Genomic DNA, 22,335 nt, shown 5'->3' on the forward strand with positions numbered 1-22,335 from the left:
GTGGGTGGGGGGGGGTGCTGTTGTAGCGGGGAGACCAGTGGAAAAATAGAGAACATCCCGTAGGAAACTGTATGGGTTCCAGAGGCAGTCAGCAGCAGAAACTGCACAGGGAGAGACACTTTGCATCTGCCCGAATTTTGCCGGGTTAACACTTAAGAGAAAATGATGAGACAAAGTCTCACTTCGCTACCCGCTGTCCTCCGTGCCCCACCCCGGAGTCTGAGAGTCTTCCTCTCCAATTCAGCCTGCAGGGAGGGAGGCTGTCGTTTAGATTGGATCGGTTCCTGCTTCCGGGGAGCCTAACCCCACCCCACCCCGCCGGTTTCAAGGCTCTCCACCTCTCCTCAACTTGAACGCCCCAGCTCAAAGGCCACACCTTTGACAAGTCCTTATCCGCTCTTGTAGTGAGGACACGGGCAGTTATCGTTTGTGATTAAGAAAGAAAACCTTGGCAGCGGTGGGATTCGAACCCACGCCTCCAAAGAGACTGGAGCCTAAATCCAGCGCCTTAGACCGCTCGGCCACGCTACCAAGCACACACTCGCTGACTCTGTACACTTCCTAGTTATATCTTTCTGCCCTTTTTCCCCCCCGCGTTGTTCTCTACTCCCTGACCCGAAACCATGATTCTAGGTATCACCAAGGGACACTAAGAAAGTTCTTCTCAGCTCTACTAGGACTCGAACCTGCATTCACCCAACCCAAACAGCTCTTCTCACTCCAGGAGCTAAAACAGAAAGACCTTCAAAACCAAGTATCCGCTTCCGAAGCACAGCACTTGGGATCTAGAATGTAACATCTTTGCGAAGGCGGGTCACGTCAGCTTCCGCCTGGCGCCCAGCAAGCCCTCAAAAACTGTTGAAAGGACGAATGAACTCCTTGATTTAGACTCCAGATCACTTGGGGATCGCAGTGGTGGAATAAGAAAGCGCAAACTGTCTTTCCCCGTCTCCCCCCCCGTGCGCCGCGACTTCAATTCTTTGCTAAATGACTGATACTTTTCGGTTCTGAACCCGGGAGAGGAGTCTTCGAGTCTCCAGAAGTCATGCGCAGTGCGTGCGTTGAACGACTGGAAAAAAAAAAAAAAAGCGTGTCTCCTAGTTCCCTTTTGCTTCTCTTGGCCGAAAGCGCAAATAGCCGACGCCGATCAATGCCCGCTCCCTAGTGCCAGCCCAAGCAGAGTCTGCAGTCTTCCTCCCCAGTTCAGCCTGCGGGAAGGGAGGTTGTTTTTTAGGTCGGATCGGTTCCTGCTTCCCGGGAGCCTCCAGTCCCTTTTGTATCTCTGTGTCTCCCATTTCTGCATCTCCCAGAGAGGTCCTGTTTCCCCTGCGCAGTTGTAGCCCTGTGGAGGCTATTATTACTGGCGACTGCGGAAGGAGACGGACTGAGACGTCCTTCCATAGGGACTGAGGCCGGATTCTGAGCCCAGACTGGTACTCAAGGCGCCCAGGATTCCTGAGAACTCTCACGCTCCCGCTCCTCATCCTACCTAGAAGCCCAAGACTGCCGGCCTCCGGAGGGGAGCCTGGGGACGGGGCCAGAATAGGCGAGAGAATTAGCTTTACACTGTCACGCCTCTTGACACGGAGAAGGGGAGCCACACAACAGTTCTCCAAATGTTTGAGCATCTGTCTAGGGTCCACCAAACTTGAGTTTCCATGTTACCTATGTGAAAAGGAATTCTTGCTGCTTTTAATTACAACGAAGTGGACGTTACAGAAGGCCAAGATGCTCTGTCTCTTTTGCTACTTTGTGGCAGCAGCTGAGAATTATTTCACAACTACTGCCTAGACTTGGGGGTGGGGGGAGTGGGCAATAAAAACCATTGCAGCAGAGATCGGTTTTGCATTTTGGAATTCTAACAGGTGACTGAGCAAAAGGCTGGGCGATGGGATTGGGGGATGCTTGGGCCAATTTTCTGCCTTCTAAGGGTAGAAATTGTGGTTCCCTGGTGATATCTGATCACATCCTTCATTTGATAAAACTAAAGCTATTTGGGGGGCAAATTCCACCAAGAGCTTTAAACAGGGAGGTTGTATATGCTCTGTGCTTCCCTCTCTCTTGCAAATATGCAGTCTATGTCAGGAAAGAAGCACCCAGACCTGGCTTACTTCCTTAAGAATAGACAACTGTCATTGTCTCTTAATTCCCCCAGAAAAGGGAAAATTAATCTCTTCTCTTGGTGGTGTTGGAGGTTCCCAGCACACATAAAGGGGATTTTCCCAGAGCCTCCAGTAAAATTCTATGGTCTTTGTTTTGGGTGAAATTGTGTCCCTCCAGAAGGATATATAGAAGTCCTAATTCCCAGTGCCCCAATATGTGACCTTATTTGGAAATAAGGTATTTACAGAAGTAATCAAATTAAAATGAGGTCATTAGTGTGGGCTCTAATCCAATACGACTGGTGTCCTTATAAAAAGGGAGAAATTTGGGCATAGAGATAGAGATCTCTTCCTGAAATCCCATAAATTTCAACATAAAAGTGAAGGGAACAGGGATTGCAGGAAGACTGCTAACTCAGATTCTCTGTGGGATCTCTGTAAAAGAACCTCAATGTATTTTCAAGGGTAACAGAGGTAGACATATTGGGGCTGGAGCTCCCTGCTGGTGTGGAAAGAGATCACCGAAGAGGGGCATCTCATCAGTGGTAGAGCAGTGGCCCTCAAATGTTAGCATGCATCACAATCACCTGGAGGGCTTATTAAAAAGACAGATTGCTAGACTCAACTCTGGGAATTTCTGATTTAGAAGACCAAGGGCCTAAGAATTTCTATTTCTAACAGGTTGTGAAGTGTTGCTGCTGCTACTGATCCAGGGACCATGCTTCAAAAACCACTGCAGCAGAGATCAGTTTTGTATTTTGGAATTGTAACAGAAATGAGGAAGGCAAGCTGAAGGAGTCAAAGATGTGCAGACTTCTTGAAAGCAGTGTGCAGGGAAGAGATGTATGCTCAATATGGTGGCAGTGGGGGAAAAATGAGAGGCCTTGGATATAAATGAGAGGGAAAAGCCTGGCAAAATAGTAAAGACTACCGTTAAGGACAAGGAAAAGGTCCTTCCAATACTGGTGAACAGTACCGGTCACTTTATGACCCTTAAGACGTGAATAGGGCTTCCCTGGTGGCGCAGTGGTTGAGAGTCCGCCTGCCGATGCAAGGGACGCGGGTTCGTGCCCCAGTCCGGGAAAATCCCACATGCCGCGGAGCGGCTGGACCCGTGAGCCATGGCTGCTGAGCCTGCGCGTCCGGAGCCTGTGCTCCGCAACGGGAAAGGCCACACCAGTGAGAGGCCCGCGTACCGCAAAAAAAAAAAAAAAAAAAAAAAAAAAAAAAAAAAAAAAAAAAAAAAAAAAAAAAAAAAAAAAAAAAAAAGATATGAATAGAATGTGGACCCAAGGATGCCCAGGACTAGAAACACTAGAGGTCTCAGATGAACTACGCAATAAATGGAATCAAATGGTGCTATCTTCTGAAGTCTCTGGCCACATGTATGTCTTACTGGGCATGTCATAAAGACAGATGAGTGTACAGGAGAAACTAGGAGAAATGTTTGCACTCTTACCCTCTCGCCACATGGAAAACTTTGTACATGTCCAAATTAATCAACTGAGGTCACCCTGGAAACTTGATACCAGAGGTCTTTCTCATCTGTGAAAGAACTTTAGAGACTTGAAGCCTAGGAAGTCTGAGGTCCATGAACAATGCACCTGCAAGATCTTGGCCTAAGAACAGGGAATCTCATCTACCCTTGATCTTCTATGTCCAAGTGTATTTTTTATCATGTCCATTTTACAGACTTAGACAAGGTAGAGTTCACACCCTTGTCAGTAGTGTGCAAAATACTTGCATTCTCCTTTGAACGTTAGAGACCTAAGGATGTCTACCAGGATATGCATCCTACAGTCCTTCATCCTATCAACTGAGTGACTGAAGTATGTATCGACTGAAAAAACATGTATAATGTGAGAGTTGTGAGTTAGTTTTATTGGGGGCAAAATGAGGACTATAGCCTGGGAGACAGCATCTCAGATAGCTCTGAGGAACAGCTCTGAAGAGGTAGGAAGGAACTCAGTATTGTATATGATTTTAGTGAAGGGGGGTACATGCAGTCAAGCACACATTTTGGCAAGGCTTGCTGCTAGTCACAAGGAGCAGATGTCTCTGTTAATTATTTTAGTGCTTTTCTAGATGTAAGAAGATGCAAGAATTTGGGCTCATAAAATCTTCTCCTGAAAATATCTAACTATCTGAAGGCCTGTTTTGCCAGTTTTTCCCAGAGCACAGATTGCCTCATTCCTGATCTCCACCACGAACCCCTTTCAGGGTGTGTTGAAGGTCAGGGACTGCAGTGGCTAGTGACTTAATCCTTGCAGAGGCAGATGGCAAATGCCAGTTTGTAGTTGGCATATGCATAGTAAACTTTATTCAAATTTTCTTTTTGTTAGGAATCTATCCAGTTACCTCCCAGTACCAGATATTGGTTACTGTGTTCATAAAACCTTCGAAGTCCTCACTGAATATTTTGTCTACTTGTTTAATACTTACTGAGAGAGGATTGTTCAAATATCCAATGATGATTGTGTATTTTTCTATTTCTTCTCTCAGTTATGTCAACTTTTGTTTCTTACCCTTGAAGACATGTTATTAGATACATAAAAATTCAAGGATATTGTGGAGAGTTTAAATAGAATTTCTTTTCAGGGCAGTTTTAAGTTCACAGCAAAATTGAGTAGAAAGTGCATAGAGTTCCCATATACCTTCTGCCCTCACACATGCACAGACTCCTCCATCTTCAGCATCCTACACTAGGGTGGTACAGAATGGTACATATATTACAATCAATGCATCACACTGATACATCATTATCACCCCCAAACCACAGTTTACATTAGGGATCACTCTTGGTGTTACAAATTCTATGGATTCTAACAAATGTATGACATGTATCTACTGTATCAAATAGAATAGTTTCACTGTCCTAAAAATCCTCTGTGCTCTGCCTATTCACCCCTCCCTCACCCCAACCCCTGGCAACCAGTGATCTTTTTGTTTTGTTCATAGTTTTGCCTTTTTCAGAGCATCATATATTTGGAATCATACAATATGTAGCATTTCAGAAGGGCTTCTTTCATTTAGTAATGTGCATTTGAGTTTTTTGTCTTAGTCAGCTAAGGCTACCATAAAAATACCATAGACTGGGTGACTTGAACAACAGAAATCTATTTACTTACAGTTCTGGAGGCTGGAAGTCCAGGATCAGGGTGCTAGGACTGTCGGATTCTGATGCAAGCTATCGTCTGGCTTGCAGGCAAGCACTCTGTCCTCACATGGCAGAGAAGGAGAGAGAAAGAGAAAGCAAGCCCTCTGATGTCTCTTCTTATAAGGACACTGCTCCCAGCTTGAGGGCCCCATCCTCATGGCCCCATCTAACCCTACTTACCCCCAAAAGACCCATCTCCAAATGCCATCACATTGGGGGTTAGGGCTTCAACATATGAATCTGGGGGAAACATAGTTATTCAGACCATAACAGTTCTTACATTTCTTTTCAGGGCTTGTTAGCTCATGCTATAGGTCTCAGTGCTGAATAATAGTCCATTGTATGGATGTACCACAAGGAATATTGTGCTTTTGTATATAATTGACCCTTTTATAATAAAATATTCCTCAATATCTCATATAGTACTTCTCACCTTAAAGAATCTGTTGTCTGATATTGATATAACTACATCATTCTTTTTCCTTTAAAGAGTTTTCAATGGTATGTCTTTTCCATTTTTTTACTTCCAGCCTATCTGTATGATGGAAGAAGTTTTCATATATTTGAATTCATAAACTCAAACTTTTCATAAATTTCCATATATAAATGTTTAAAACATTTGCATCATCACAAGTCATACTGGCTTATACACAATTTGGCTTGAACTTTACACTAACTAGAACAGCTTGTCTTATGACCTGTCAAACATGCATTGTACATCTGCTTTAACCATTAAAGAAAATAATGTATTGTAAAATCAAAATGGAATGACTGTGGTCTAGGTCTCCTCTTGTAACTATGCAACCACTTTGGACCCCAGCCAATCCTTGCTTAACAAACACACTTACTTCTTGCCAGCTCCAAACCTAAATCTTGACAAGCAACTTACATAACTTTGCAGTTTTTGCCTATGTAAGCCTCCATTTTACAAGTTGGTGGAACACAGTTCAATTGCTTCTTGAATCTGTGTCTCCTAGGGTACCGTCCTCGGTTTGGAACAAATAAAACTCTTTTCTCTTTCTATTGTTCATTGTTTATTGATTATTTCTGTCAACACTTGTCTTTACATTTAAAATGTGTTTTCTATAAACAGCATAGAGTTAGGTCTCATTTTTACTCAATCTAACAATTTTTGCTTTTAACTACAGTATTTGTAACATTTACATTAAATGTAATTTCTGATACAGAGGAGATTGAGTCTACCAATTGCTATTTGCTTTCTATTATTCCCATCAATACTTTAAAAAAATAACTCTATTGAGGTATGATTTACATACCTTAAATTCATCTTTGTAAGTGTACAATTCAATGATTATTTTAGTAAATTTACCAACTTGTACCACCATCACAATAATCAAAGTTTAAAACATTTGTGTCATCACAGTAAGATCCCTCTTATCTGTTCTTTGTTTCTTTATTCCTTGTTAACCGAGAAATCCAGGAACAGAGACCTGGTTGAGACAGAAAATAAATGCTTTTATTAGGGGTTTGTTAGGACTGCAGCCCAGGAAGCATAAATTGGGATTTTGATAAAGATTGCACTGAATCTGTAGATCACTTTGGGTAGTTTGGATATTTTAATACTATTAATTCTTCCAATCCATGAACACAAAACACTTTCCACTGAACAGATGTTTAGAAAACAAATGTTGTCCTGTTGTATAAGTTTCTTAAGTGGGGCTTCTGTCACTAGAAAGTGTGTTTGCTTGAGGGTCTGAAATCATGAATTGGCCTGAAGAAGGAGGTCAGAGATTTTTCAGAGGAAATCTGCCCCAGCAGGGCTAAATGCACATGCCATGTTAAACTGTTTCTACCCAGTGTTTTGTTATGAACATTATCTTAGAGATTCTCAGTCTCAGTAAGTAACCATGTGTTTATTCTTAGGTAACTTCTCCTTTTTCTGTAAGGATACTCTGTGTGTGTTGGGTGGGTGAGACATTCATCTCTGTGCTGGTGTCAGGTACACCATTCAGTGACCACATAAATATGAGAATTGGCACCTGAATTCAGACTAGTTTCCTGGAACTTACGCTTAAATTGGGTGACAGCTAGAAGTCCCTTAGAGATTTTCAGTGCTTGTTTTACCAAGAATTTCAGGAAGAGGAAACTATGAGTCTACTGTATTCTAGATTTCTGAGGGTAATAATTTCCTTCACTCTCTGCACATATCTGTGTATTTGTTTGCTCTCCATTTCTAGTATTTATTAATGCCCTGATATGTGCTGGTGGTCACTTTGCTAGGTATTTTGGAGACCCAGAATTATAATCCATACAACCTTCCCCTAAAGGAGCTGTATAATATATAAACTGCAGATGATGTACTAATACACACAATTCTAAAAACAAAATAAAGCCATCTAAAGCCAAAGTGCAGTACAGTCTCCTTCCCTTTTTCTTTTCCATCTCATTCAGTTCTTTCTTTGTATCTTTTGTAGCATTTTCCAAAAGATGGACATAGAAATAGACAGAAAACCACAGCTCAGAAGTAATTCTGGAAGATTAAAAAAATTAAAATGTGCATCCTTTTGAAAATATTTCATATAAGATGAAGAAATATGGGAAGGAAGACAGAATCATGATAATTTCATGATTGACTGAGTGTAGTTGAATGGGTAATGTCAGTCTGGATGCTTACTTCTGGGTGCTGGGGGACACTTCCATTACATGTGTCCTATTCAAAATCTTGAGAGAGGGAGTGTAGAGGAAGGAATAGCAAGGACAAAAAATGGTTCATGGGTTTCAGAGGGGAAAAGAGGTGAAATCTATTTGGTAAAAAGCAAAGGCATTGTGAATTAGAACATTGATATGGTTTTTCCAGGATAAGTAGTGTTTGCTAAGTATGGAGAAATGGGAAATCATTCTAGTTGAAGAAATAATAAGCAAATGATCACAACTGGAAAAGGTGTGAGTTATATCTGGGGAATTATAAGTGGACTAAGTTGACTGGAGCAAAGATCTGTACAGGGCAACCTGTTGCCAATATATAACGGCCATTTGATAAATGTTGATCCAAATATTGGAAGATAAAAGCAGTGAGGTAGAGAGACACATACTAACACCGTCTGTGTTAGTTAGGAGTCTTTTAAGTTGAAGATAATTTTTGCTAAAACAAAAAGGGAGGATTTCTTTAAGAATTCAGGGAAGTCTCATAGATTCCAAGTGGGAATACAGTGAGGTCTCTGGAGTGGGCCATAGCTAGGGACTTAGAAGGTATCCAGGCTTCCTTTCTCACTGTCACCGCTCTCTTTTTTGTTCTTTGGCATTCTCTCCCTTATGCTCTTTCTATAGTAATGCTTTCTCTGCTTCTCAGCCCATGTGGTAGAATATGATTGATTTTATAACTCCTACCACTCTAATTTCCTTTCTAGTAATTGTGGGCTAATTAATTTGAACCAACCTCCTTGAGGAAAAATGATAAAAATATTGGATAAGATTTTACCAAATCTTCATAAAAGCATCAAAGTACTGATATAATAACAAGCAACTAATAGGTCAGAATCTAAAGGAAAGATGGAATCTGAGAGCATTAACCTTTGTAGCTCTTAAGACATTTGCTAATTACTGCAAAATTGGGCTATAATTTTGGCAGCATCTTTGGGTGGGAGAAAAAAGAGGGACAGATGTCAAGATCCAGCACCCACCAAAAGTGGAAATTCTAGTAAGGCACTCTGCCAAATATTAAGTTGGGACCCCAAAGAGATATTCTCATAAGATAAGGATGAACAAGAAGTTAACCTTCCACTTCCAGTTAATTGTTGTGGAGCTCAGCAGAAATCAGCTAAGCTTAGCAAGAGAAAACAGAAAGGATGAGCTGTCAGCTTTTCCTGGTCTTTTCCTGGTGATCACAGGTCTGATTTGCATCTTGGGCTTACATCATCTTGGAGGCCCAGGGAATGCCTGGCCATGAACTTTTTTCAGGGTCCTCTTGGGCTGATAATGGTCCAGGTACATGTGAGAAACAAAAGCCATATATATTTTTTTTTCCCAGGAAGACTGTTTCAACTTGACCTCAAAAATTCACTGCATATAGTTTTGCAAAGATATTGAGCAGTACACATTCAAAGATGACCAGTTACACATGGAAACAACGTGACATGAGTATGAATCAACTAAAGCAACAGATAGCATAATACAGGATTATCAGTTACAGATATTAAAAATTATAATTACTATGTTTAAAGAGATTTTTTTTGAGTGGCAGATATCTGTGAGGAATGGGAAATCAGAAAATTTGGCTTAGTAGTTTTGAAAAAGAAGCAAATAGAACTTCTAGAATTGAAAATTACAATTTATAACTACAGTTTACTCAGTGGGTAGCTTTAACAGCTAATTAAACACAGCTGTAGAGAAAATTAGTGGATTATGAGTAAGAACATGTAATCCACAATGCAACATGGAGAGAAAGAAAGAGAGAAAATACAGAAGAGAGGTTAAAAGAAATGGAGGACAGGGTGTGAAGGTCTAATATATGTTTAATTCCAGTTTCATGAATGGAGAAAGAAAAACAGAGAAAAACAACATTTTAAAAGATAATGGCTGAGAATTTTCCAGAACAGAAGAAAGACAGCAATCTATAGATTTAAGAAATCTATAGTGTTAGTATGTGTCTGTCTACCCAAGAATCTGACACCTTCACCATTGGAAAAGTATGGGATTTCCCTGTGGGATTATTTACTCCTGGTTTACACTTCTAAACTGAAATCTTCCCTGGATGCATCTGATTGGTAGACCTAGGTAACATGCTCACTCTCAGCTGCCAGGTGGGAAAGCAACTTTTCTAGGACAGACTTACTTATAATATGTCAAAGTACAAAAAGTAAGGAAAATGTTTAAAAAGTGTTGGATGCTCACTAGTATGACAAACGCCTGCAACAGGGCTATTCAGAAAGCTCATGTTCAGGTGTCTGCTGTTTTCTCTTTGTTACTCTCTTCTTTCAAGAGCCCATAACTCTTAGAGGCTCTGACTCAATAAATGACTTATGTAATTTGATCTAACCTTGACCTATCAGTCTACAGAACTCTAGATAGAAGAGTATTCTGGTTATATCATAAACTCCTATATCCTCGAACCACACCTCAGATTCAGCCTACCTAAATCTGAGCACTTCTCCCCTCTCTGCCTTCTTGAGATACCCATCTCTCCCTTAGATTTTTTTTCAGTATCATCTTGTTTCTTCAAGGTATGATATTTGAGAATCCTCCCTGACTCTTCCCTCTTTGTTGTCTCATTTCTTCTTCATTCATATCTAACTTCAGCAGAATCTCCCTTGCCTGTGTCTCTCTCATTCATTCCTTCCTTTCCAGTCCCGTAACTATTATTCTCCTGCATTTTATGTTTGAGGACCTGCACCATGGCCAATCTCTGGTGTCCCCTTGACTCTGGTTTCTCTTCCCTTCAATTCATTCTGCATCTCCAAGCCTTGTGAGTTTCCATGTTCAATTTTTAAAAAGGTGTAACTTCATTCCAGAAATTTCACAGTCTCCTGCTAACTTGTTTTACATTCCCTCACTTCCACCAAGGCCGGCATCTGCCCCAGTGTCTGCCTTGGCCCTTTAGATGCCTAGGTCTTTCTCTCCAGCTTTGTTCATACATTTTTCTCTACCTGGGATCACGCCGCCCCCAAACTTGTATGTCTTAACCTTTCTTCAAAGCGCAGCTCAAGTCCCATCCCCTCCTTCAGGCCTGCCTCTGTGATGGCTCATTCTGTAGTTTTTTGAACCTTGACACTGTCCACCGCCCCTCACACCGGGCACAGCTACTTTTCGTTGTTCTCTTTCATGAAAACTAACTTTCTTTTATACCACAAGACTATGCCAGTGACTTCAAAGTAAAGACCATATCTGATGCCTCGTTCCTAAGTGCAGAGCCTAACACAGAATTGGAGCTCAGTGTTTATTGAATGAAGGGAAGAATTAAACAGAGAATTAACGAATGCCTGCTCTGGCGCTGCTACTCGCGCTGTAAAGAGGTCCCTAGTCTAACGAACTTGAGGCAGGCCGGTCGGTGGATGTCCAAATCAAGGAGAAAACCAAGTGCGGATGTCTGGGTTTCGTGTGAGATATCTTAATTTTCACAATCTGCAGAGGGCAGAGAGAGGGGGCGAAAGCTTTCACTACATCAGACTGTGTTGGGTTGGGCAGATTTCTGCAATTTAAAATAGTGGTAGTTCCTGTCACCGCCCCCCAGATTGCTCTGTCCCCAGCAAGAGTCTACAAACTGAGTTCCAGTAGTTGGGAAATAGATCGAAAACAACGTTCAGGTTTTGGTCGCCCGGTACCTACAGACGCTCTAATAAAGGCCCAGCTGGGAAAGAGAAATAAGCGTTATACGCGAGGGCCCTATAGCTCAGGGGTTAGAGCACTGGTCTTGTAAACCAGGGGTCGTGAGTTCAAATCTCGCTGGGGCCTCGTGTGTATTTATTATTTTCAAATCTTCCTCACCAGCCACCCACCTCTCGTAACTTTAACCCCTGCGAAAATGTGCCAAATAAACACCCGACCGGAACCGCTTCCTTCTCAGTTTCCAGTACTAATGCGCAAGTGCTGCTTCGCTGCCTAGATTGTGGCGGAGTCCATTACAAACTGCGGGGAGCGCTGCCAGCCTCCGCGGACGCCCTGGCTGTGCGGACCTGCAGCAAGAGCCCTGAGAGCGGCCGGAGCCGGAGCGGGGCCTAAGGGCTGTGGGGAAAGAGATGGGATCGAGCCCTCAGCGCCCGCCCTGGGCAGATTTAGAACCCAGAGCAAGGTCCCCTCCCCACAGGGGAAGAGCCGGCGTCAGCTGTCCTGATTTGGGGGTCCGACAAGTTTTCATGTTTCAGTGGATTTTCGAAAATTTAAGTATCTCAGCGGGAAAATTAGCGTCGGGACTTGGGTCACTAAATTTGCTATTGACTCAAAGAAACTGTGGCTTCCTCTTTGAAAAACCTTAAAATAGTTTCTCCGAGTCAATTCTCATAGCAGCTTTGGGTTTAGCCATATGTATTATATACCCCTCCCTCCCCTACTCTGTGGACGTGTAAGCGGAAGAGAGAAGCAGCTCGCCTGTGCAAACGCTCCTGGATTTGGAGGCGAGCGCAGGAAGTGTGGAAAAGCAAGGCCCAGGCCAGAGCTCCGAGGCTCGCCCTTCTCTCTGGCTCGCAGATGCGCGATCAGAATTGTATGTTCCATCACCTCAGCCCTTAGTTCTCCGATGCCCGGGTGTCCGCTCCCACTTTAGACACACATCATGCCAGGGAGGCCCCGGGCAGCGCACTACGTGAAGAGAACAGCCCGGGGGTGAGCAGATCGCCACGGTCCGGGACAGCCTCGGGATGCACAGGCTCTAGGTGCGCCGGTGAAGAGCCCACTCTCTGGTCCTGCTTGGAAGCCCGTACCTGAAGCAAGAGAATCCAGTTCTAGAGGGGTTGTTTGCAGAACCGCGGATGTAGGACTTTCTCCTAAGCTGGCTGCTACGTGGTGTCCATGCACCGGCAACTAGTGGGCCATTATGCACGAACCTCTGCTTATCAATGTACTCAATATAGAATAGTAGGAAAATAGTTTTTGTGCTTCCTTCGATAGCTCAGTTGGTAGAGCGGAGGACTGTAGTATATTAACAGTGTGGTTATCCTTAGGTCGCCGGTTCAATTCCGGCTCGAAGGAAAAGTTCCTGTTTTGGGGGTTGCAACCAGCGAGCGAGCCGTTGCTCTCCTGTTTCTTACGTCGTTTTCCCTCTTCTGGAGTCATTTTCTCCAGACCTTACCCCGTCCCAAAGATAAACTCAGCATGGTTGTATGAACTTCGAGAATCACCTCTTGAAAAGTAGGACTTGTTAGGCACGGTTCTCAGTTAAAAAGGGAGTGTGCACTAACTCTTCCAACCAACTAAGGAAGTTCTGGGTTTAATGTTCTAGCTGAGCTTAGGTTGCTGCCTGAGGTCCAAAGTTTGGAGATCCAAGACCACTCGCTGGTACAGAATATATATATCTGGCGGCCCTTGGGACTTTTAATTTTGGGACTCTTAATTTGCGGGACAAACAAACCCCTGAGACCTTCATTCAGTCTATACACATACATTCATTCAGGGGGAGGCCCTTTTAATTTATTCAGCTGTTTATAGATTTTTATAGTTCCACAAAAATCATTTTGAGCTGGAGCAGGAAGGAGGAACAGGATTTGACGTGAATTGGGATGAGACTGGGAGAGAGAATTCCAGACTGAGGAAACAATTTAAGCAGAGGTGGAGAGATGGAATATTTGATTCTCATTCTGGCAAACTGCAGGGGTCTGGACTTTACGAACACGCCCCAGACTGGTTCACCTCCAACAGATCAAAATACTGGCTCCCCGTATGTTGATGCCCATCAGTCCTGCCCCTAGGATTTTATGCTCGCGCGAAGCAGTAGTAGCCCAGCAGATACACATCCTGTGCGTCTGTCCTGGGGATCAGGACCCCACAGTGCTGCAATCGACCCCAGCTCGGGCCCTCAGGCTCCAACTCGGTTCTCTCCAGGCTCCCTCCAGGCTCCCTCCAGGCTGGAGCTCAAGGCTAGACTCCTCCCGGCGGGGCTTGCGGGAGCACAGACAGGTGGCCTGACGTCTGAAAAGCTGCCTCTTCTCACCCCATCCGGCGTCTGGAGGCATCCAGGACAAGGATCGAGGAGAATTAGCGAGGCTAGAGTCAGACGTGAGACTTCCTGAAGACGGAAGAGCTAAGCAAAGCGAAAGGTAAATGTCACAACATAAAGTAAAACTCCAGAGCAGCCTGGCAGCCAATTGCTGACGGAGAAGTAAGATTCAGAGGAAAAGTACATAAACGTTTAGCAGCATGGCTCGTTGGTCTAGGGGTATGATTCTCGCTTTGGGTGCGAGAGGTCCCGGGTTCAAATCCCGGACGAGCCCCAGTGTTTGAAACTTTTCCTTCCCCCTTTCAACCGCGGAAAAAAGCTCAGTTCTATACAAACTTTCCAGCGTTCTGAACTGTTCTACAAAAAGATTCTCTGTGCGGGGCCAAACTGCCTGGCTTCCTGGACTCTCGCCAGCGGACGCCTGGGAGGGGCAGCCTCGCTCCCGGGAGCAGGGGCAGGGCCCCGCAGTCTACAGACCCCGCAGGCCGTGTCGTCACGGCCCCTGAGCGTCGGGCTCGGATCTCCAGGCTCGCTCTCAGCCCAGGTGGGGACCCACCCCCTCCGCCTGGGGCGGGGGCTGCTCTGATGCCTGCGTCGGAGGCAGGTCCTGGAGGAAGGCGCCTTCTCGGAGAAACTGGGCGGGGCCTCAACTACAAAAAGGCTCGCACCCCGACGCTCCTCTCATCTTTGCGTTTCTACCGGCTCCCCATCGTCCTCACAGGGAGGAAGAAGCGGGGGAGAAGCAAACACGTCTCTTTCCACCGTTCTACCTGCAGACTTGTTCTGAGGCCGAGGTGGGTTCACACTTCTCCAGCTCCTTTTCCTCCATCTCTCACCCCCGCCTCCTTTTTAGTAGTTTCATCAGGGGCGTTTGGGTCGGGGGAGTCGCCTGTTAGCAGAGGCAGTGTGGGGCTCGGTGGGGAGGCGTTTGCGGCACCGGACTGGAGGAGCTGAGGAATGGGGAGGAAGGTAAAAGTCCAGTTCTTGTAGAGTCAGAGATTCCCCATTCCGACTCCGATGCTTATTTTCCGCAGCTGAGTGGAGATGCCAGCGTGAAATGCCTGTTGTCCCGAACGTAGGCTCTAAGGGGGACCCCAGAATTGGTGAACCGAAGGAAATCCGGGGAGGCCTACACTTCCTCAAAACTAAGGATTCTTTTGCTTGGTACCCAGGATGATCGCCAGATTTATGAAACAGGTCTTGTCCAGTTTTTGCGACCGCACTGACACGTGGGAGCTCGTGTTTCCGTTTTCTGTTTACTCCTCTGTCTCCTCACCCTTAACCCACCTTCAGCCAGAGTTGAGAAGTTCTTTGAGACATTGCCACCAACCTCTTCTCTAAGCTTTCTTAGTGGAACCTTGGGATCCTCGGCTTTCTTACTCTGTGACAGCACATCAAATGGTAACAGCACAGGGCTTATTTAGGCAGGATGGTAAAAACAGTTTTCAGCAGCATTCTGGGGCCTGGGGAAATCTCAAGTGAGCTGTAGGGGAGCAGAATTTGCCACCCCAAACTATCTCTGTAGCATATTATTTTAACCTGGTTATTTCCTAAGAAACAGCAGACAAGGGGAAAATCCAGAAAGCCTAGTAGGAGTTAACTTTTTGTAATAAGAAACATTTACATTTATAAGGGAAATCTCCATTTGTAAGAGTGTCTCCCTCGCTGTACCTGGAAGAGGATGACCAAATATCTACAAACTCTTGCCTGCCGGAGAAGGCAAAGACTTAAGTTTGCATCACAACCCTACTTTTGTTTACTGCGCTTTTCCTGGTACCCTAACATAACTGACTCTCCCCACCCTCAACATCCTTTTTTGCCTTGAGGGGAGGATGGTATTTAAAGAGAGGGCTTCTGCCATTTTGGCAAGTTACTCAGTTTTCCTGGGTCTCTCTAATGTGCCCATGATTTTAAACATCCATTTGATTTTCTCATCTCAATCTGTCTCATGTCAGTTTGATTCTTAAACCAGCCAGAAGAACCAGCCAGAAGAACCTGGAAGGGTGGAAGAAAATGTCCTCTTCCCCAACAGAGCCAAGACCTTTCCTGTGTCATTGGGAACCTCACAATCAAGTCATAAATGTAATCACTAGAGACCCAAGCAACATAATTATCTGAATAAGCACATGGCTAACTTCCCAGAAGCAGCCAGAGGTATTCAAAGAGCCACTGAACTACACAGCTACTAACTAGTTAGTGCAGAAGGGTAAGACACTTTATATTTCAAGCAACTTTTTAACAGATATTGGGGGTGTTAAAATATTTTGGGAATATATGGAAATATCCAAAGTAGTTTTCTCTTAAACAACAACTTTTCATTGGCACCTTTAAAATTATCTTTGATTTCCTAGAAATTACTAGTGTGGACTGTGAATGCTGTGTGGTGCAGTGGGAAGCTTCTAGTCCCTGGAACTGCATATATTCACTGGGCGATACATGTTCCTTTTTCATTCCTGGTTCCTCATCTGTAAAATGAGGGGTTGATAGATAGTCTCTGAGGTCCCTCTTCTAATTCCGGCTGTAGGATGTTGGTAATATGACTCTTATATGAAAGAAGGTACTCCAGTAATATGGAGAAAAACTATAGTTTGGCAGAGAGGCTGGGGAAAATCATTCTAGGAAAAGAGGAATGGCTCTGGCTATTGTTGAAAGAGCAGATGTGAGCTTATAAACAGTCAAAACTAAGGGGTTTGCCGAGTTACTGTTGTAAGCATTTGCCAGTGTGATTCATAAATTAAAGTACTTGGCCAAGAAAGTGGACCACAGCAGGCCAGTGAAACCTCTCTTTAGTTTTTATTTAATCTTTATTTGAGCAAAGAACAATCTCTGTAAACAGCTATTCTCCAAACACATTGAAATACCTGGGAAAGAGCGAATGGGCACAGAACAAGAGTTTGATGAAAATGGAATGTTTAATGTCTTTGTCTTTGTTTGGAAATGTAGGTGGGTCAGCTGGACTTTGTCCCCATCCTCCCTCAGTCAATAGTGTCCCCTACTTCCTGGAGGTAGAGGTGTGACCCTTATTTCCATGTGGACTTCATCTTCTTTTAACCATTACTTCTGTTACTGAATAAGTTTCATGCTTATAGACCTAAAAGTTTTTGAGTTATGAAGGAATTTAGAGATTAATCCCTTCCCACCATCAGCTACTTTTATAATTAGCCTAAAGGACAGAATTAAACATATGTACTCTGCATAAAGGGAAAAGTACACCAGCACTGAGGCCTTCGAAGGAGAACCCATGCTTCCTGTGTCCAGGTGCAGGAAAGCTATTGGCTTGAAGGAGAGACAGAAAAACATTTCAGGAAACGGGGGTTGGCTTTAAGTTCAAGCTGTCAGTACGTCTGTGCATTTTTTTCAATTGGCAATTGCTTCACATCTATTAAAGTTACTGACAAAAAGATATAACATTCATTAGCCATAGATTATAGGTAGTCCCTCAGTATCCAAGGGGGATTAGTTCCAGGACTCGCCAAGGGCACCAAAATCCGATGCTCAAGTCCCTTATATAAAATGGTGTAGTATTTGTATATAATCTGTGCACATCCTCCCTATACTTTAAATCATCTTTAGATTACTTATAATACCTAATACAATGTAAATGCTATGTAACTAGTTGCTGGGGCACAACAACTTAAAAATTTTGCTTTTTGGAAGTTTCTAGAATTTATTTTCAAATATTTTCGATCCATAGTTGGTTGAATCCGAGGATGGGGAACCTGTGGATGTGGAGGGTTGACTGTAGTTCCTCATTATAAGTATTTTGAGTAAGCACTTAGATGCATTTTAATGAAATAGTAAAACTTTTAATTTCTTATATTCTGTTTCATCATGACCCCATTGTGCCAGGGTGAAAAGAAAAACAATTAGAATGAAAGCAATCATTCACCATTCACCAGCTGGCTTTTGGCATTGTCAGCTCTATGGACAGGTTGTGAAATCTCCAAAGGTTGTCGAGTGAAACCCCAGAGGAAGAGAAAGGACTCGGCTGTGTTCAGAGGCAGAAGGCTGCCCCGCAGCACTACTGCATAACTCTAAAATCAGAGGCTGATCTGTTTGTGTGAGTTGGTGCTTGCACTGGTGTTTCAGGCCATGGGACTGTATGTGCTCGATTTTGGAGTGGAGTATCTAATCTCTGCTTTTAGGCGATTTATCAGACTAGGGTGGGGTTGTGTTGATCAAGTCATCTTGACCCCCACAGACTGTGGGAGTTGGCTGCTGCTTCCTGGTCCAGGACTGCTGAGGCAATCGGGGTGTCAGCAATGGGTCTGGCAGCCTTCTCCGCGACAAGTGACTGGTTTGATAAGTCTTTTTTTTTTTTTTTTTTTGGCCGCATGAAGCATCACGTAAGATCTTATTTCCCCAACCAGGGATGGAACCCTCGCCCCCTGCATTGGAAAGAGGAGTCTTAACCACTGGACTGCCAGGGAAGTCCTGATAACTTTTTTTTAAATCATATTATTTGTATTAATAAATCTGAACTCACTACTAAAAGAAAAATATGTTCAGATTGAATCACAAAGCAAAACCCAGCTGTGTGGTTTGTAACGGCTGATAACTTTTAAAAACTCAATTCTTCAGTTTGTGTTTAAAAAGTGATGTGTGATTAATTTACGGTAGGTGCCCCTCTCAAACAGTGTGTTTGCCCATAAAAGGAAAGTGAGTGTTTGGGCACGTCGTTAGAGCCCCACATCCCGCTACTGCTCTTTGCTCTGTTAAAAACCAAAATTCAACCGAGTAAATTCGAAGACCTCATTGACTTTGTTGAACGATTCACGAATGGGACAGCATCTCATCTAGTAGATAAGAGGTGCTCTGAGGAGCTCTTCAATGGAAGGCTTTTATAGTCAGAAGCTGGATGAGGCAAGAAAGTTATTAGCAAAAGGAAAAGAAAGGGTTGTTTCAGTCAAGGGCCCCTGCTGTTTGACTTCAGAATTTCCTCATAAGAAAAACTGGCTTACATAATACCCACCTCACACAGTCTCGGTGACGGTTCGATGTAGTCATGTATATGAGCGCTTCATAGAGTGAAAGGTAACACTGATTATTATAATTATTATGATGATTTCAAGTGCATTTGTTTTACTGGTAGGCAGCCTGTCTTCAGTTGACACCTAAAATACAGGGAGACTGAAAACTTGGAGGTGGGAGGATGACAATAGAAGGTTGAGGATTTTTAAGAAGATAACAGTGTCCCAGATCCGACATCAGTGAAGGTGGGTGCTGAGGGTTTGTGAAATAGTTGGCCTCCTGCTGCTACCTGATATTTGAAACCATAGGATCTATAAGTGATCCTGGTGACCTTCAGTCCACTTTCTGTGCAGGCAACGAATCCACTTTGTGAGTGGATGCAATGTCAGTGTTGCATTGATGGTGGAGATAATCAATTTTACAACTGTGTTACAAGGAACAGAAGATTGAGTGCACACAGTTAGTCATTTGTGGACAGGTAAAGAAGAAAGGAAAGAGAAGCCCAGGACATATGATAAGGATATTTCCAAGGGTTAGTAAGGGTTAGTAGCTGGGAGGTTGAGGTCAAAGGCAGGGTGCTAACAGCTGTCACATAACCTTCTCTGGAAGTGCTTTCCTGGTTCTGTGAAACCTACTTAGCACCCTTTCATGAAACCAAATTATGTGGGTAAACAGAAAGCACAGTGGAGCATCCTGCTGAGAGACCCCATCTCACTCTGCAGGCTATTTCTGAGGCAGTTCTTAGAGCTGGCCCGAGAAACGACATCTTCTGGATCCAGATCATTGCATGGCAACAATGAAACCTCGGTCCTGTCCTGGGCAAAAGTTAAGAACCACGATGTCAGGAAAAGCAACTTTGGGACAAGAGGCCATGTTTATCAAACTTTGCCTCTGGAACAAATCTCTAATCTATTCAGGTGGATTGATAGTTGGCCGGGTCATGCCCACGGAAGAGGTGAATGACTCTCATTGTTTGTCCAAGAGCAGTGTCCTTGGTTTGCCTGTCTCTGCAGAATTGGGGATTTTTAGATCTAGTCTCCCCACCCTGTTCATCTGATCACTATATAATGAGAACCAAGAGGGGCCTCCAGGTTCACACAGCTGGAACCCATCTCCAGGAACAAACAGCTGGAACCTCTCTTCAGTTGGAGGGAAACTTCCAGGTTTTTGTAAGATTCTTCCACCTGGGTAATCCATTGTTTTATTTATTTACTTGTTTGTTTATATACTATTTTTAGCTGTCCATCCATTTCAGTGAAACTATTTCCCCCCTTTTAAAGCCTCTGGGCCCAAGCTCATGAATTAAGAAGAAAATAAATTAGATTCCAAAGTTTAAAATGAAAACAGATTTCTTTGGGGGATATTCTATATCAGGGGTCCGCAACCCCTGGGCTGTGGACGGGTAGCGGTCCGTGGCCTGTTAGGAACTGGGCCACAGAGCAGCAGGTGAGCGGCGGGCGTGCAAAGCTCCATCCGCCACTCCCCATTGCTCACCTTACCGCCTGAACCATCGCCCCATCCACGTCTGTGGAAAAATTGTCTTCCTCAAAACCGGTCCCTGGTGCCAAAAAGGTTGGAGACCACTGTCCTATATGTAGATAAAGGGAAATTAGTGCGATTAGGAGCAAGTGGAGGTTTAGGAGAGACTCCTAAATTGTGATAAAATCCCCAAAGATTTGGGAAAGCTGTTTGCTGAAGGGCATCCTGAACCCACCCACCCCCTGCCATATAGGCATTGTATGTGGCTTAACAAGAAAAAAAAAACAGAAAGTATATTTTTAGCTCTGTTTTCTTTTCTTTTTCGATATTTATTTATTTGGCTGCGCCGGGTCTTAGCTACAGCACATGAGATCTTCGATTTTCGTTGCAGCATGTAGGATCTTTCAGTTGCGGCCTTCGAACTTAGTTGGCATGTGGGATCTAATCTAGTTCCCTGACCAGGGATAGAACCTATGTCCCCTGCTCTGGGAGCGCAGAGTCAGCCACTGGACCACCAGTGAAGTCCCAGCTCTGTTTTATTATAACCTTCCCTGATAATTTCTTTCCTTAAGAAAGTTTTGGGGGAATTCCCTAGTGGTCCAGTGGTTAGGACTGTGTGCTTTCACTGTGGAGGTCGTGGGTTCAATCCCTAGTCAGGGAACTAAGATCCCACAGGCCATGCAGTGTGGCCAAAAAAAAGAAAGTTTTGGGTGCTCTTTGAAAGCAAAGTGGGACACATCCCAAGATCAAAAGAAGGTACACTGACCATAGTTACTCATCATTAAAGGTCAAGGTAATGCCCTGGTGCATAAAGTTTGGTGGATCCCTTGAATACAAAATATTGCCTGTGGGGAGAGGAAGAGAATGTTAATTTTTATAAAGACCAAGGGATTGGTTTGAGACAGAGGATAAAGTTAGTCTAAAGAACATTTGGAACAAATTCCACTGACACTTATGTGCTTGGGTCTAGAAGGATATGTGTAAATGAGTCTGACCACCCTTGACCAAATGTGAGGCTCTGCACCCTTGGCCTAGGCAGATTCACTTCTGTACCGCAAATAATCTCTTATTTGTTTTCATCCAATTCCCTTTTACCTCTCTTTTTGGGAAATTGAGAATTGCATATATGCTTGTGGAAGGTATGAGTGGGGGGAGCAGATGTTAGATAGTGGTGGCCACTCTCACCAGTAGTGTGTATTTGCTGGGATTTGGTTTCTGGATGTCTCAGGGAGTCAAGATTACAATAAGCCTGAGCAAACTTTAGCTGAGTTGTTATAGAACGAATGTGCAAATTTTGTAAGTCAGAAACAAAGATATTCCTTTACCTCCGCAGATTGGCACGTGAGGACCTTCAACCTCCCAATAAACAAGTGGCTTTTTAGGGTGACAAGCCCTGAGGTAGGGTCAGTCCAGTGCCTTAACTAGAAGTGGTATGGGCTGGACTTACACACCGAGCCTTCAGGGATGATGCATACCAGTGAGATTGGGCTGCAGACCATCCTATCATCTCTTTCTTCCAGCTGGTGCCTTGTGCTACCAACTAAACTTATACAAACTTATCTTTACAATTCCATGGTCACTGGACTTTTGCTAGTGAAACTAGAAAGGCTCTCTTATGCTTAATGAGAACCAGGGAATTTCAAACTTTAGATGTGAGGCAGGTAGTATGATACAAGTTGAATAATATGAGCCCTGCCCTCCTGTAGATTATGTACCAGTAGGAAACACTGAGAAGTAAACAGGTAATTGTTCGCTCAGATCCCATGAATAATGGTTTTGGAATGGCACCCATGAAACCTGACAAGAGGTAAATCTTTATTTTGTGATATCCTTGTGGGCATATACTGAGCTTTGTGACTTTTACTTTGACACTGGTGAGCTGTCCTTGGGCTTAATATCTAAAGCATAGAGTGTTTGGACAGAAACTGTAGACAGGCCTGCCAGCTCACACCCCCTTCGGTGAACAGCAATATCCCCTGTACAATACTGGCACCTCCTACAAGGACCCACTGTTTTCCCTA

General features: G+C 43.8%; 4 non-coding genes across 4 annotated transcripts; 3 read left to right on the forward strand and 1 right to left on the reverse strand.

Annotated features, from left to right (window-relative positions):
* Nucleotides 1-449: 449 nt before the first annotated feature.
* Nucleotides 450-531, reverse strand: TRNAL-UAG (transfer RNA leucine (anticodon UAG)). The gene has a single exon. It is a non-coding gene; the product is annotated as a tRNA-Leu (tRNA).
* Nucleotides 532-11,594: 11,063 nt separating this feature from the next.
* Nucleotides 11,595-11,667, forward strand: TRNAT-UGU (transfer RNA threonine (anticodon UGU)). Its single transcript has one exon. It is a non-coding gene; the product is annotated as a tRNA-Thr (tRNA).
* Nucleotides 11,668-12,809: 1,142 nt separating this feature from the next.
* Nucleotides 12,810-12,900, forward strand: TRNAY-GUA (transfer RNA tyrosine (anticodon GUA)). The gene is given in 2 exon segments: nucleotides 12,810-12,846; nucleotides 12,865-12,900. It is a non-coding gene; the product is annotated as a tRNA-Tyr (tRNA).
* Nucleotides 12,901-14,066: 1,166 nt separating this feature from the next.
* On the forward strand, nucleotides 14,067-14,138 carry TRNAP-UGG (transfer RNA proline (anticodon UGG)). The gene has a single exon. It is a non-coding gene; the product is annotated as a tRNA-Pro (tRNA).
* Nucleotides 14,139-22,335: the final 8,197 nt, after the last annotated feature.

Source organism: Lipotes vexillifer, unplaced genomic scaffold (assembly GCF_000442215.2).
Source record: "Lipotes vexillifer unplaced genomic scaffold, Lipotes_vexillifer_v1.1 scaffold164, whole genome shotgun sequence".
NCBI lineage: Eukaryota > Metazoa > Chordata > Mammalia > Artiodactyla > Lipotidae > Lipotes > Lipotes vexillifer.